General features: G+C 43.6%; 1 long non-coding RNA gene across 1 annotated transcript; it reads left to right on the forward strand.

Annotated features, from left to right (window-relative positions):
* Positions 1-3461: 3461 nt before the first annotated feature.
* Positions 3462-10504, forward strand: LOC146194789 (uncharacterized). The gene is made up of 3 exons (XR_014705480.1): positions 3462-3557; positions 5434-5584; positions 10436-10504. It is a non-coding gene; the product is annotated as an uncharacterized LOC146194789 (long non-coding RNA).
* The last annotated feature ends 3517 nt before the right edge of the window (positions 10505-14021 follow it).

The following is a 14021-nucleotide window of genomic DNA, read 5'->3' on the forward strand; positions in this document are numbered from 1 at the left end:
CATTGGGCCAATGTTGTAAGTACGACGGCAAGCAGTGGCCCTACATTGGGCCAGCCTAACCAGCATGCTCCCAACATAGGACATGCCAGTCAACACAATGTCCAACAATGGCCCAGTCTAGCCAGTGCTCTCCCAGTGTTGGCGCTGCCTGTAGCCAACACTGGCTAGCTTGGGGCAAGATGTGCAGTGAGTTCCCGATATTGGCACTGCCGTACATACAGAATGTCTATGTTGGACCGAGATTGCCGTTGTTCCTCCAATAATGGTCGCACGGGTTTTAAAACTGGCTATAATGGGCCAAGCTGTCCTGCCTTCCTCCGTCATTGGGTTTTCCGTTTTTTAAAACTGGCTACAATGGACCAAGTTGTCCTGTGTTCTTCCGGCATTGGATGTTCCGGTTTTTAAACATGGCTACAATGAACCAAGTTGTCCTGTGTTCCGCCGTCGTTGGCCGTTCCTTTTTTAAAACTGGCTACAATGGACCATGTTGTCCAGTGTTCTTCCGGCGTTGCCCGTTCAGTTTTTAAAACTGGCTACAATGAACCAAGGTGTCCTGCGTTCTTCCGACGTTGACCGTTCCGTTGTTTTAAACTGGCTGTAATGGACCATTGCAATTTGTCTTGTGTTTTTCCAGTATTAGCTATCCCTGTATGAAAACTGCCCATGGTGGACCACTTTTTCCCCTGATCTCGCAAATGTCATTGCCATCCTAAAAACACAGCTTTAATGGGCTGCCGAAGTGAATCATTTCCGTTGACCATTCAATCAAAACAAATTCTCCATTTTTATGGTTGAATACACGTGCGCTGGACGCCAAACCGCGGCATTTAATTCCGACAACATTTCAGCCGAACGTTCGGACCTCACCAAGTACCACGTACGGGACGACAATTACTATAACGCATTCAAGCACGTACCGCTGCAACTGTCTGGATTCGTCATATGCGGCGCACCTTTAGGGGTCAGCTATATGTGTTTATGGCTTTAGCCTATTGGCATGCATGCAGATTTCGTCGCGGGCGCATACGTTTGTCGCACAATTATATCTAATGATAGCACGACCGTGCGACCACATATGTATACCCCAGACCGGCTAGCACTCACGACCCAATATGCCTGTATTGGACGCCGATTACATCAATGCATCTATACTTAACCTATAGTACAAATCCAGTTGTCAGTGAGAACGCGCATAAAAACGAAATCGTGTCGCCATAGCATGTTCATGCGACTTTAAATTAGTGATTAGAAGTTAGCTTTTTCATTGCCGAGAAGGAAAACGTTGCCTCAAGTTGAAGGAACAAATGACCATTATCTCAGCGATGTTTTTGTTCTAGTGCTTTTGTATTATCCATAAGGAACTACGCGCAGCATCGTCTGTTTACCTGGAGAAAGGACCGAATACGATGTGTGTACTTTCTAGACGCAATCACTGGAAAATGAAAAGCCGGAAGACTCGCGAGGTTACCATTTTAGTTTTGGGCATTCACACGGTGGTAAAAAAAATGAGTTTTTCGTGCAGACTGCGAGCATGAAGGCCCCGGTACATTTATATGGCGCACAACATATATATCGCCAATAAACAAAAAAAATAGTTTTTTCCGCCTATTAGTTTAGAGTTTGACCATTCCAACCGCGCTAGGCGGTGGCAAAGGAATAAAAAAAACTGTACAGGAATGAAAATGATGTGCGCTGTCGAGTCATTCGAAAAAACGAATGCAGCCTACAAACACTGTTTTCATGAGGCAGTTTTCCATGCCCTTTCCAATTCTTTCATTCTACTAAAATGATTTGGAATACGTTGCTTGCTCATTGAACGTTATCGTCTTTTTGTGCAATCCGCGTTAAGGTGAAGGTGATTGCGAAAAACGTCTTTGTATTGCCTGATGCCACAGCGCTTCAGGACCTCGACGCGCACAAAATTGATTCTGAATCATTCATTGCTGTGTCTGTCACCGTCGATTTGCGAAGTCGAGACAAAACATGAGCGAAGAAATATTGTTACAGCTGGAGAATGATGAGGACGAAGTGGCGCGCTCGTTTGTGGAAGATTAAGAAAAAGAAGTGCGTCGAATGGGCGGCCCTCGTAGCCTGGCTCCTTGGCTGTTCCTCAATGTATATATCTTTAATCCTCTTTTGTAAATATATTTCTCCCTGTTACAAAATTATATGCCAAAATTTAAAAACCTTGAACAATTCACAAATTCCGTAGAATGTTCAGAACAGCGCGGTGCGCTATAATTGGACAAAGGCTTTATCGATGTGGCCATAATTACTTGCGCAACAAAATTATGCAAGGTGTTTTAATGATTTTGAAAGCTGAGGTAGTGTAGAATAGGTGGAAAAACTTTAAACAATGTGAAAACTGTTTTTGTTTTCCTAAAAATTTTCAATGTTCGCTGTTTTCTGTAAATTAGCGCGATCGTATCTCTGTATCCAAATGTCATAAAAATATGAGCTTTAGCTGTTTGCGGATAATTATGCTGAGAACATATCGTGGAATTATTGCTGCTCTACCATGAACCTTTTCTGAAATAAAGGTCTGCAAATTAGGAAAATTTTCGTTTCCTGGGCCGATGTTTAGAATTTTTATAAAAACATCTATTCATACCCGAAAAGCGAACATTAACTGAATACAAATAAAAACATGTATATATTTAGTCGGATAATTTTCAGCTAGCTAACTTGAGCATAATTTGTATAATCTATAACCAAAGTTGGCCAGAATAGAAGAGAAGCTCGGAACTCCACCTCTTTGACATTATTAATCAGTCATCACGCAACAGTATATAATATTTTGAAGTAAATATAAAAGGTCGAACGACCATCCTTTGTTCGATCATAGGTGGCGAAAGGGAGGGGACGCGCGCATTTGTCGATGCACCAGCTGTATGGATTTACGCAAGAATGTGGATGGTAGATGGGGAGGCTTTCTATTTTTTTAGAAAATGTTTGTCCGTGGTTGGCTTGAAGAAACAATGCGTTTGCGAACACACAAAACAAAACTATTTATTAGAACTCGACTCGAGCGGTGCGCGCTGGCGGCCGCTCATCGGCACGGTCCGAAGTCACGGCTGGCCGGTGCAAGCAGAAGAGGGCTGGGTAAAGGAGGAATGGAATGTTGAGAGGGTCGTTGGTCCTTCGTTCCCACGCGCAGCCCTTGCGAACACAACACCGCGGCGGGAATCACGCGCTGGTTGAGCGGGTCGTTGTTCCCCCTCGCCTACGCGTCTACGTGCAAGACACAACAGACAGCATCCCCAGCTGCGCTGCTGTGCGGCCTCCTCCCGAAGCGTTCATTTCAGAGCTTGTTGGAGACGCTACAAGACTTGTGACAGCTTCTTAAACCTTTCTTTAATTTCTTCCCTCATTAATTTTCTTTTTCATTGTGCTGTGCATAATTTTCTCTTGCGCCTATACATGTCCATGTGCTCCGGTTGGTGCTTGCTACATATCAGTGAATAGCTGAGCTGTGAAATGTCGCCGGAGTACGGATTACACCAACGGCGGGATACCATCGGCACTATCGGACTCAGTGAACGCCGTCATCTTAGACCGTGAGTATATATATTTGCAGCATGCCATTGCTTCATAATTGGTTCTATATAATCTCCTACCAGTCCCAAATGTTCTCTTTCCTTATTCTCCTCGAAACAACTGCGCGAAGCATGACTTCAAGAACTAAGCGAATTTTCGTCCGGGTAACATGCAAGCAATAAGTGCGTGGACTTATTTGCTGGCTGCGATATGAATAGCATTTGCGCCGAAAATAGAGGAGCCGTGCGTAACAGGTGTGTATGCCACCAACACGTGACAGAACACTGCAGGCAGCCATTTGCGCAGTTTTTTGACTGTGCAGCGCGCCGTAATCAATTAGTAACCAGATGCTATGCGCCCGGCTTTGTATAGATATATTTTGGACAGCCTCTCTTCTGCGTGCAGGAAGCCATGTTCACACAGTTTTTGGATTTTGTTAAGAGTTAAGGGCAGTTTTTTGTTTTCAGATGTACAGACGAAGTTTTGAAAACTGTTCGTGCCGTCTGTGCAAGCGAATTTTACAGTGGGGCAGACATGTGCGTGATGCCGCTTGATGACTAGGCTATAATTAAGTCATAATGAACCTCCACTTTTATAATGGTTAATATCATATTGAGGAATTGAAAGCCGTGAACAGCGCAAGTGAGCCCCTTTTCAAAATTTTCTTAATCGACGCCCCCCTTCTGAGCACGTGCCTTCAGGTGAGGGCGTTATCAGAAAGCGGCGATAATAGGAGAGCGATTTCGCAGACGCGCTTCGAGGGCGGGGGAAAATAACAATACAAGCAAAAAGGCACATCAGCCGTGTGTGCACTGCGTCCCTGTCACTGCAAAGTAAACAACGTGCACGCGGGACACAATGTACAAAACATTGACGGCCGGTATGAGGCAACCATATCGTCCGAAATATTGCTCGCGAAGCGCTCGATGACGGCGCGCACTTTCAGGCGAAATGGGACAGGACGTCAGGTCCGCCTGTTCGGCAATTACAGCTCTTTGTACCTCACGTGCCGTACCGTATGCATGAAGTGCACGCCATAGCCATCGTGCAAGAATGTTGAAACCGAAGCAGCGATCCACGTATTCTAATTCTATAGGAAATCATTTGGGAGTAGAAAAGAGCAACTTAATATGATGTGCATGGTTCTTTAATGAACGATATGTATAAATGGACGGTTGAATAGTTACAGTAATGGAGTGTTCCGCTAGAATTGTTTACGGCCGTGACCGCAATAAACATTACTCATATTGCTCTTAGCTTTAAGCTCTGGCATTGATAAGCCTATCTAAAGAACCGACTGGTAGTGACAGGTTGTTTACAGCTGTTGATCAAAAGGTAGGCCATCATGCTATTATTGCAGGCATATTTGCTTCTTTTTGTACCTCTGTTTACTAAAACTTAATTTTGTTCCCCATTCCTAGGGACGCTGCACCTCTTACAACACTCACTGTTCAGTCGCTTTTATTCAAGTATACAAAAAGGAGGAAATGCGCATGCACTCGTAGGATAGCCTGTCTCTCCGTTAGCAGCTGCAAATAACACGCCACTGCTCCTCGGTACTTTGGATGAAGTTTTCAATGGGGTTACCTGAGATGGCTAGCAATTGCTGTAATATTTATACCAATCACTGCAGTGAAACAGAAAGGTAACACTGCATCACTTTGACTGCTGCATGCACCTATAAACGTGCCTTAATTTATTGCCTATTCTTATAGACGCAGGACCTCTTACTATAGGCTTTGTTCAGTAAGCAACCGTCTTTCATTGCTTCAATTTCTATCTCTCCACCACTTTCTTGTTGCTCTGGGTGTGATCATTTGATTTCATTGTTCAAATCATATTGTTTTATCATGTGTGAATGATTTAGCCTGCACATACCTGCTTTCATTTTTTTAGATGCGCATCGGGAGCGTTTTCTACGTAGAAGTGGATCGATTGAGTTGTATCACTGGTGCGAAAACCGACAACCCCCAGAAGATATGTGTCCTGTGGTTGGAAGGGCAATAAAGAAGAAGAAAATCAGCGGAAAAGCCTGCCTAAAAAAAAGGTAGCACTGCATCACTGTAACTGCTGCACGCACCTTTAAATATGCCTTATTTTTATTGCCTATTCTTATAGACGGTGGACCTCTTGCTATTGGCTTTTTGCAGAAAGCAACCGCCTTTCATTGCTTCAATTCCTATCTCTCCACCACTTTCTTGTTACTTCGAGTGTGATCCTTTGATTTTATTGTTCAAATCATATTATTAAATCGCCGGTGAATGATTTCGCCTACACATACATGCTTTCATTTTTTTTAGGTGCGCATCGAGAGTGTTTTCTACGTATAAATGGATCGATTAAGTTGTATCACTGGTGCGAAAACCAACAGTTCGGTACCCCCAGAAGATTTGTGTCTTGTGGGTGGCAGGGGTATAAAGAAGAGGATAATCAGTGGAAAAGCCTGGCTAAAAACTTACAAAGATGGCGCAAAAGCGAAATGCTGATCAGGGTTAGAGTCTGATTACTTCTGTTATCCCATTTCACTTGCTAGGTGATGTGACATATATGAAGCACCTTAGTATAATTTGTGGTATACTCACTGAAAATTGTGTAGACATTAACTTTTTTCTCGTTCAATTATTTTGAGTGACGCACGAATTGGAATAAAACGAAGTCATCCACACGTCTAATGCCCATAGACATTAGATGCGTGGATGAGCTCATTAATTGTGTTCCTATGTGAGCATGCAATAGTTTGTCGAATATATTAGTATGTTAAAAGTTGATTTTTTTACTGTTAACCGGAGTAATACATATGCTCCATATCATAGCATTATTCGCCTGTAGTTTGTATCTGCTCTTTCCTAAATTGTATTCTACAAAGTACACGTGTGTCATCTCGTACGTCTATTTAACTAGCGAACAATTTGCAATCGAATTCCTTTTGTGATGTTTCAGCTACAAATAATGTATGACAGTTGTGACAATATAGGTAGCTTTAGGTGTAACATATAGCGCGAAAATCTTTAATATATGCGATGATATTTTTATTCACCGCATTGGCTAAACCAGCCTGTTGAAGAGACGAAATGAAAACAAATATGGATGTCTTCGAACAGGAACAGTAATCGTGGTGCCATGACTATTTTTTTAATTAAATTTTCATATGTCGTGGGCTAATGTCTCGACACAAAGGAATGAGCCTTAGGTTTGCCAGATCCGGCGTAGTATTCTCGAATAAAAAAAAAACGCCTATCACTAAAGCTGGAAAACGCCGTTTTTGTCGTTTCAAAAAGTTGCACGTTTGGAGGCCGGCTGGTTGCGTAAAATTTTGTCATCCACTGTTTTTTACTCACCGCAGTTGGGTAACGTTTACTTGTATAAGAAGTATTAAAAGTGTGTCTCATTGATGCAGTTGATTTAGTAAAAAATCGCAAACTTTGCTTCAAGAACAACGCGCTACAAAAATGTTAATGTTCAACCTTACATACTGGCGTGACGCATTGCGTTGTTTGCACTAAAATATTCTGTGTTTATTACGCAGGTCATATTGTTAATTTAAGGCAGAATTTGTAGCTCTAAGCTGCTATGTGTGTTCTCTGTAACGCCACCAAAAGTATTATGCTGGAAAGCGATTTGCTTAAGATTGTAATTATAAAAATTACACATTGAAAAATCATCTTCAAAAATATAGTATTGTTAGTGGTGGTCAAAGCTGACAAATGGAATAATATATTAATAACCTAGATTGAATACTATTGCACCTAGGAATAAAAAAGAATGCAGGACAGAGAAAAAGTTCAGCCTTCACTTGCGTTCTGCCATGAAATTGACAGAAATAGTGAATTGATACCATTTTAAGCTATATTAAGTATTTGTCCCAGAAGCAGAAAAACGGTGTTAAGCGCTGACAATGTTTTAAATTTTACTTAAGGTAAAATGTAACTAAATTAGGCAAATACTAAATTGAAGTTTTGATGCCTATTCCATAAGGGGGAGCCATATAAGCACATCTATAGAACAAAAACAAGCATTTTTATATTTCTAATATTACATTTTGCAGAATTCAATATATTTACTGACTCAAATTAACAAAGTACTTTGCATTGTTTCCAGAGATTTTGATAAAAATTGATGTTGCGGCCGTTTCTTCAATTCTAATCAGTTTTCCTTATTTTACCATTTTCTTACCTTTGTCCAATTTCAAAATAATATGCAGATACACACACAAATCTAGAGCTTGAAATTTTTTCAGAAATAAAGAATGGAACCTAGATAATGTAGAAAAATAGTTTCTGTGCCAAGATATTATTGGATCTTGCAAGAATGCAGGCTGAGTTTGGCCATTATCAGCACAAGCACTCGGTTTAATATTTAATGTTATATTTTTAAACAGTATAACGCAACACTTTTTAGTCCGTGATATTTTTGAGGTACTGAAGATTTTTGAGAGGGATTTGAATGAAAATCGAAGATGATCTTTTTTTAATTGCAGCAAATTTGCCCTTTACTGCTGTTTTCGAATTCAGAGCAATTTTGATGCGTTGTGGAGAACACACCTAGTGGTCTGGAGCTCCAGATACTGCCTTGAATTAATAACATGCGTCAGGAAGTGAAAACATATTTAGTGCAACCAACCTAATGCATCATATGCCAGTACATAAGGTTAAAAATGAATATATTTGCAGCGTATCGCTCCTGAAGAAAAGTTTGCGATTTTTTAATAACACAACTGCAAAAACAAAATAGGTTTCTAATAGTGTTTGTAAATATAAAACCTGCATATATTTAGTGAGTAAAAAAGAGCAGATGACAAAATCATGGCATCCAAACTTGCAACATTTTGAAATGGCAAAAACAGCGTTTTCTACCTCTAGAGATATACCATACAATTGTTGTTTTTTTCGAGGAAACTACGCGTATCTTGAAAAACTAAGGTTAATTCTTTTGTGCCTAGATACTTGCCCACCACATATAAGAATTTCATTGGAAACGAAAGATGGCCATGGGACCTCGATTATGTTTCTTATCTAAGGCACCCATAATACGCTGTGAGAAAGCCAATATCAAGGGCTTTTTTTAATATTCCATATTTCGAACGGTTGTGCCATCTAAGAAAATTAGAAAGCTAGGCACACCTTAGGTGTAGCCAGCCCTCACTTTCTGTTACAGCTGCATTTGCTAAGCTGAATTAATGCGTTTATTACTTTATTTTAGCCACGAATATAGCGCTATTACGTGTCAATTATAAAGAAAGGCCGCAGTGACGCGATTCCTGTAGAATTTGTAAGTGAAATCTGTAAACCTTACAAATCTACCCATATATATGATCTCTTGCAGGTTTTATTCAAGCTACATTACACCTGCTGCGCCCCATAGCTTGAGCCAAGGGTTATAAATAAACCATTAGAAACAGACGATGGAAACCGGTGGTGCATTGCTGGCAGCCACTTAGGACAGCGCAGAAAATTTTTATTTTGTACGTGGGGAAGTGAGGTTATTCGCTTCAAGTACTAAATATTCACTTTAGACAATAAATAGGACTTACAGAGTCGGTGAGCACGTTCGGAAACCCCTGTTTCAATATTTGCGGTTAGAAACCTCATGTGTACCTTTTTTTCCAGCTGTAGATAAATTCCGGGTTATGTAGATACCGAAACCGTTACCAGCCCATTCACGCACCTCAACTGTGCTGCTCACAACATGATTTTGAGCGGACAAAACAACCTGCCGCTAAGATTGCTAGCCCCATGCATGAGTGAGGGTGATATGCTGGCGATGGTTGCTTCGCGTCGGCCCTTTGGCACACATGAAGGCTCGAGTTACAATGAGCGCGCCGAACTTTGCAATGCGGATAATGACTACAAAGCGGTAAGGATATAAATGAGTTTAACAGTATTTTTCAGCTGTAAAATACAAATACAGTCTTGTTGGACGATGTGCTGGCGCGGACGAAGAAACCATAGGCAACTTGTAGGTCTAACGCTACACAGGGCTGTCGAGCCAAGCCAAGTCCTCAATTGTATTGTCCGGGAATCAGATTTCTGTATTTTCGTGGTTTCCTATTGTATCTGGCGTTCAAAATGCAGACGTGAGGGTTCTTTATCACAAATAATCAAACGTGGATTGTGCCGGTACTCTTCAAAGCAGCAACACCATTTATTGTGTAAGTCATTAATCAGTAATTTAGGTAAATAATGTCAATAAGGATTCCAAACAAAACCTTTTCTGTGGCGCTCAAGGTAGCTTCCAGCAATATATATCTGGTTTCCTTTGCCTGGCTCCGAAATGTTTTTTTTTTTATCCCTTGGATCAAATTTGCTTGGACAAGCAGTATATGTGTAAAAATGATGCACCTGTGAGCTACCCGTTTAAGTGAGCTCCCGTTTAAGTGAACTACCCACAAAACCAGTCAAAAGCGTATATCAGCTAACCAGCGGCCAGTGCAGCAGTCGTGGGCTTAGATCGCTTGTGTATATTATATCTAGCCATTTAAAAAAAATGAAAATGGTCGCCGAACATTCTCTTGGTAACGATTATTAGTATAAACTGTTTGCACATCGCAGAAAGCGTAGGAGCGGCAAAAAAACTAGCGCGCCAGTCATATGCGGAGACAGCCGATAATCAAGCACTAATTCCTAGTGTGGGATGAAACACTGGCTGTCTCAGCCGTATTGCTGTGGAGGCGATCAAAATGCAACGGGGCACATGCTATGCAATGTATGTGCGTCTTTCATCCTAATAAACCCAAGGCAGCTGAAACTAGTCTGGAACTCATCAGTATAGTGTTTCTCATTGACCATAAATTTCGGTACATGAATCCTGGAATTTTCTACATCTTCCTAAAATAATGCGCGCGATTTTATATGCCTCGTAATAGTGTTGTAAATTTTGTTTCCTCATTGTTTTTGTGCAGGTGCCATTTGCGAAAAAGTTGGGGTGGACGATTTGGAGGCACACGCATTTATTCGCAGGTGGCTGCCTGGCTCCTGTGACAGGGGGGGGGGGGGTGGAAGAAAAAGGCGTTATGCTGAAACCTCCCCTGGGGAGCCAGGCATGCCACCTGTGAATGCAATTGCAGGGTCAGCCCCCTCACTACGCCTATGAGTGTGCCCTCCAGCTCCCTGGCCCCTTCCACTTCCCGAGAGCCCGCCCTGCCCTGACCAACCCTGCCACTTCCCCGCTAACTGCTGCTGGGTGTGCCCTCAGCGCTGGCTAGTAACAACTGCCGTCTATAGTAACAATTGCAATAAATATTATCTTTTTGTGAACCATGCCCTTGTTTTGTGAATATCTACTAGTTGCTCATGAGCAACAATTTGAATTTATATGGCCACTCCTATTTGAAAGGCCATTATTGTCCCAGCAAGTTTGATGTGCTGTCACGAATATGGCTAGAATGAAAAAGGCTGCAAATTATGGCCTGCACAGGCAGTGCCACAAAATGTGTAATCTTGACATCATCAATGGCACATGAATGGAGTAGCCGGTGTACCCATAAACCATTGGATTAATATTGGTATCGACAATATGCGGCATGAATAGAGTAGCCAGTGCACCTGCAATGGCTAACCATTGGTATGATATTGGCATTGACAATGGGCCATCAATGGAATAGCTGGTATTAAACAAATATTGGTAATACAATGATGGTATAATGCTGGACAGTATTGGCAAGAATCATGGTGCATGAATGGAAAGTCTAATATTGTGCCTACATTGGTGGCTCCAGCTTGGTTGAACACTGGACCAATCTTGGAACGAAAGATGGGCCAAGAATGGAGAATGTAGTAAAATGCCCAAATGCCAATATCAGTCCAATATTGATGCCATTCTTTTCCAGTGATGAACCATTGTTGGACCAATGCCGGTGTGCTGCTTGGGCTTGTAAAGCAGGGATCCAGGCACTGGTAATGGGCACTGGTAGCGAGCAGAACCGGAGTGGTGGTGGCTTAGCTTTTAGTCAGCCGGTCCGCAAAAGCACTTCCTCTTCCTCTTTCTCGGCTATCTGTCCGCTTAATCAGAACTTCTTTACAATCTGGCCCCCGCAAAAAAGAGGAGCCATCCTGGCGACTCAAGGAGATGAAATAACAGCAGGATCGTAGTAAGGCTTTAAGCGGTCGACGTGAACAATCTCATGCCCACGGCGGCGAAGGCCGGTAGAAGCGGCTAGTGGTTCAACTAAGTAATTGACGGGAGAAGTCTGGTGGAGCACTAGATAGGATCGTGGTACTTGGCAGTAAACTTGCTGACCACACCTGGTGGTCGATGGGACCCAGAGCCATACGTGAGAACCGGCATAGAATTGGTGGACAGAGTGGCTGCTGTCGCTTTGCGCGTTCATCTGGGCTTGCTCATCCAAAGTAAGCAAGCGAGCCAGCTTGCGACATTCTTTAGCGTGCCTGGCACCTGCTGAAAGGTATGCATACTCTGAGATATCAGGACGGTAGGGGAGGATGGATTCGAGTGGAGACGAAGGTTCACGCCCGTACAGCAGAAAAAATGGCGAAAATCCGGTAGTTGCTGTAGGCATAGGTTATAAATGCGAGAATCGTGTCCCAATCGGAGTGGTCGGAGGCGATGTACTTGGACATCATGTCACCGAGTGTACGGTTGAAGCACTGTGTTAGGCCGTTGGTTTGAGGGTGGTACGCGCTGGCTGTCCGGTGCATGGTCTGACATTCACGTAGCGCTTCGAGCGCTTCGAGAACCTCGGATAGGAAAGACTTTCCTCGATCACCTAGGAGTTCACGAGGGGCCCCGTGCCGCGGAATGAAATGATGAAGACGAAAGGACGCGATATTCGCTCCGGTGGCATCCTGAAGGGCTGCTGCCTCCGCATAGCGAGTAAGGGGATCGACGGCTACGATGATCCAACGATTCCCTGCAGATGTATATGGCAGAGGTCCATACAAATCGATGCCAACACGATCGAATGGTCGGTATGGGCACGGAGGATGCTTTAGTGGAGCTGACTGATGGAGAGGAGGAGGCTTGCGACGCTGGCAATTGATGCATGAACGCATATACTTACTGACGAAGGTATACATAACGCTCAAGTAAAGCGTTGTCGCAACCATTCATAAGTCTTAAATACACCCACATGGCCACGCTGCGGGTCATTATGGTAAGATGCGCAGATATCACTACGGAGGTGGCGAGGTATGACTAGCAGCCGCTTACGGCTAGCTGGCATATAATTGCGTCGATAGAGGAGACGGTCACGAAGGGCGAAATGCTGCGCTTGACGACGAGTACCTGCGCCCTGCACGATGGATAACTCGTATATCATACTCTTGCAGTCCATGCGACCAGCGGGCGAGACAGCCCGTGCGGTCTGTAACAACATCGATAGGGCGCCCATAAAAGTAGGGCCGAAATTTCTGAAGTGCCCAAACAATAGCCAAGCAATCTTTTTTTTGTCACCGAGTAGTTGATCTCGGCCTTGGTCAACGTTCGACTTGCGTACGCCACAACTTATGCATCAACACCGGATTTTCGTTGAGCAAGAACAGCGCCGAGGCCGGCGTCGCTGGCATCGGTGTGCACTTCGGTAGGAGCAGCCGGGTCACATTGGAGCAATACGGGTGGGGAGTTAAGTATCGTGCGCAATTTCGTGAAAGAGTATCGCAATCCGGCGACCAGGCAGAAAGATCTTTAGGAGCACTGAAAAGTCGCGTCAGAGGGGAAATGATGGTCGCAAAGTTCCGAACGAAACGCCTGAAATAGGAGCATAGGCCTATAAAGCTGCGTAATTGCTTGATAGATGTCGGCTTCGGGAACTCTGCGGAAGCGCGTAGTTTAGACGGACCTGGAAGGATGCCACCCTTAGTCACTAAATGCTCTAGAATAGTGAGATGGCGAGCGGCGAAATTGCAGTTTTGTCAGATTGAGCTGCAGACCGGCGTCGCTAAGACATTGCAAGGCAGTTTGAAGGTGAGTAGGTGGGTCGCGAAGGCTGATGAAAATACGACGATATCATCCAAGTAGCAGAGATATGTGTGCCACTTCAAACCGCGGAGAATATTGTCCATCACGCGTTCAAAGGTGGCGGGCGCGTTACACAGGCAAAACGGCATAACGTTGAACTCATAGAGCCCGTCGGGGGTGACAAAAGCTGTCTTGGGGCGATCGTCCTCAGCCATTGAAACTCGCCAGTAGCCAGAACGTAAATCGATTGAAAAGAAAAATTCTGCTGCATGCAAAGTATACAGCGCGTCGTCTATGCGTTGTAGCGGATAGACGCCCTTTCGTGTGATCGCATTAAGGCGGCAGTAGTCCGCACAGAATCGAATAGACCCGTCTTTCTTCTTGACTAAAACGACCCAGGACGCCCAAGGGCTACTGGAAGGCTGAATGACACCATTACTGAGCATCTCGTCGACTTGCTCATCAATAATGCGCCGCTCTGAGGCTGATACACGATAAGGGCGTTGGCGTAATGGGGCGTGCGTACCGATATAGATGTTGTGGGCAACAGTTGATGTACGACTCAAGGATAA

The sequence above is a fragment of the Amblyomma maculatum genome, chromosome 3, assembly GCF_055883805.1.
Source record: "Amblyomma maculatum isolate TAMU_Amacu chromosome 3, ASM5588380v1, whole genome shotgun sequence".
NCBI lineage: Eukaryota > Metazoa > Arthropoda > Arachnida > Ixodida > Ixodidae > Amblyomma > Amblyomma maculatum.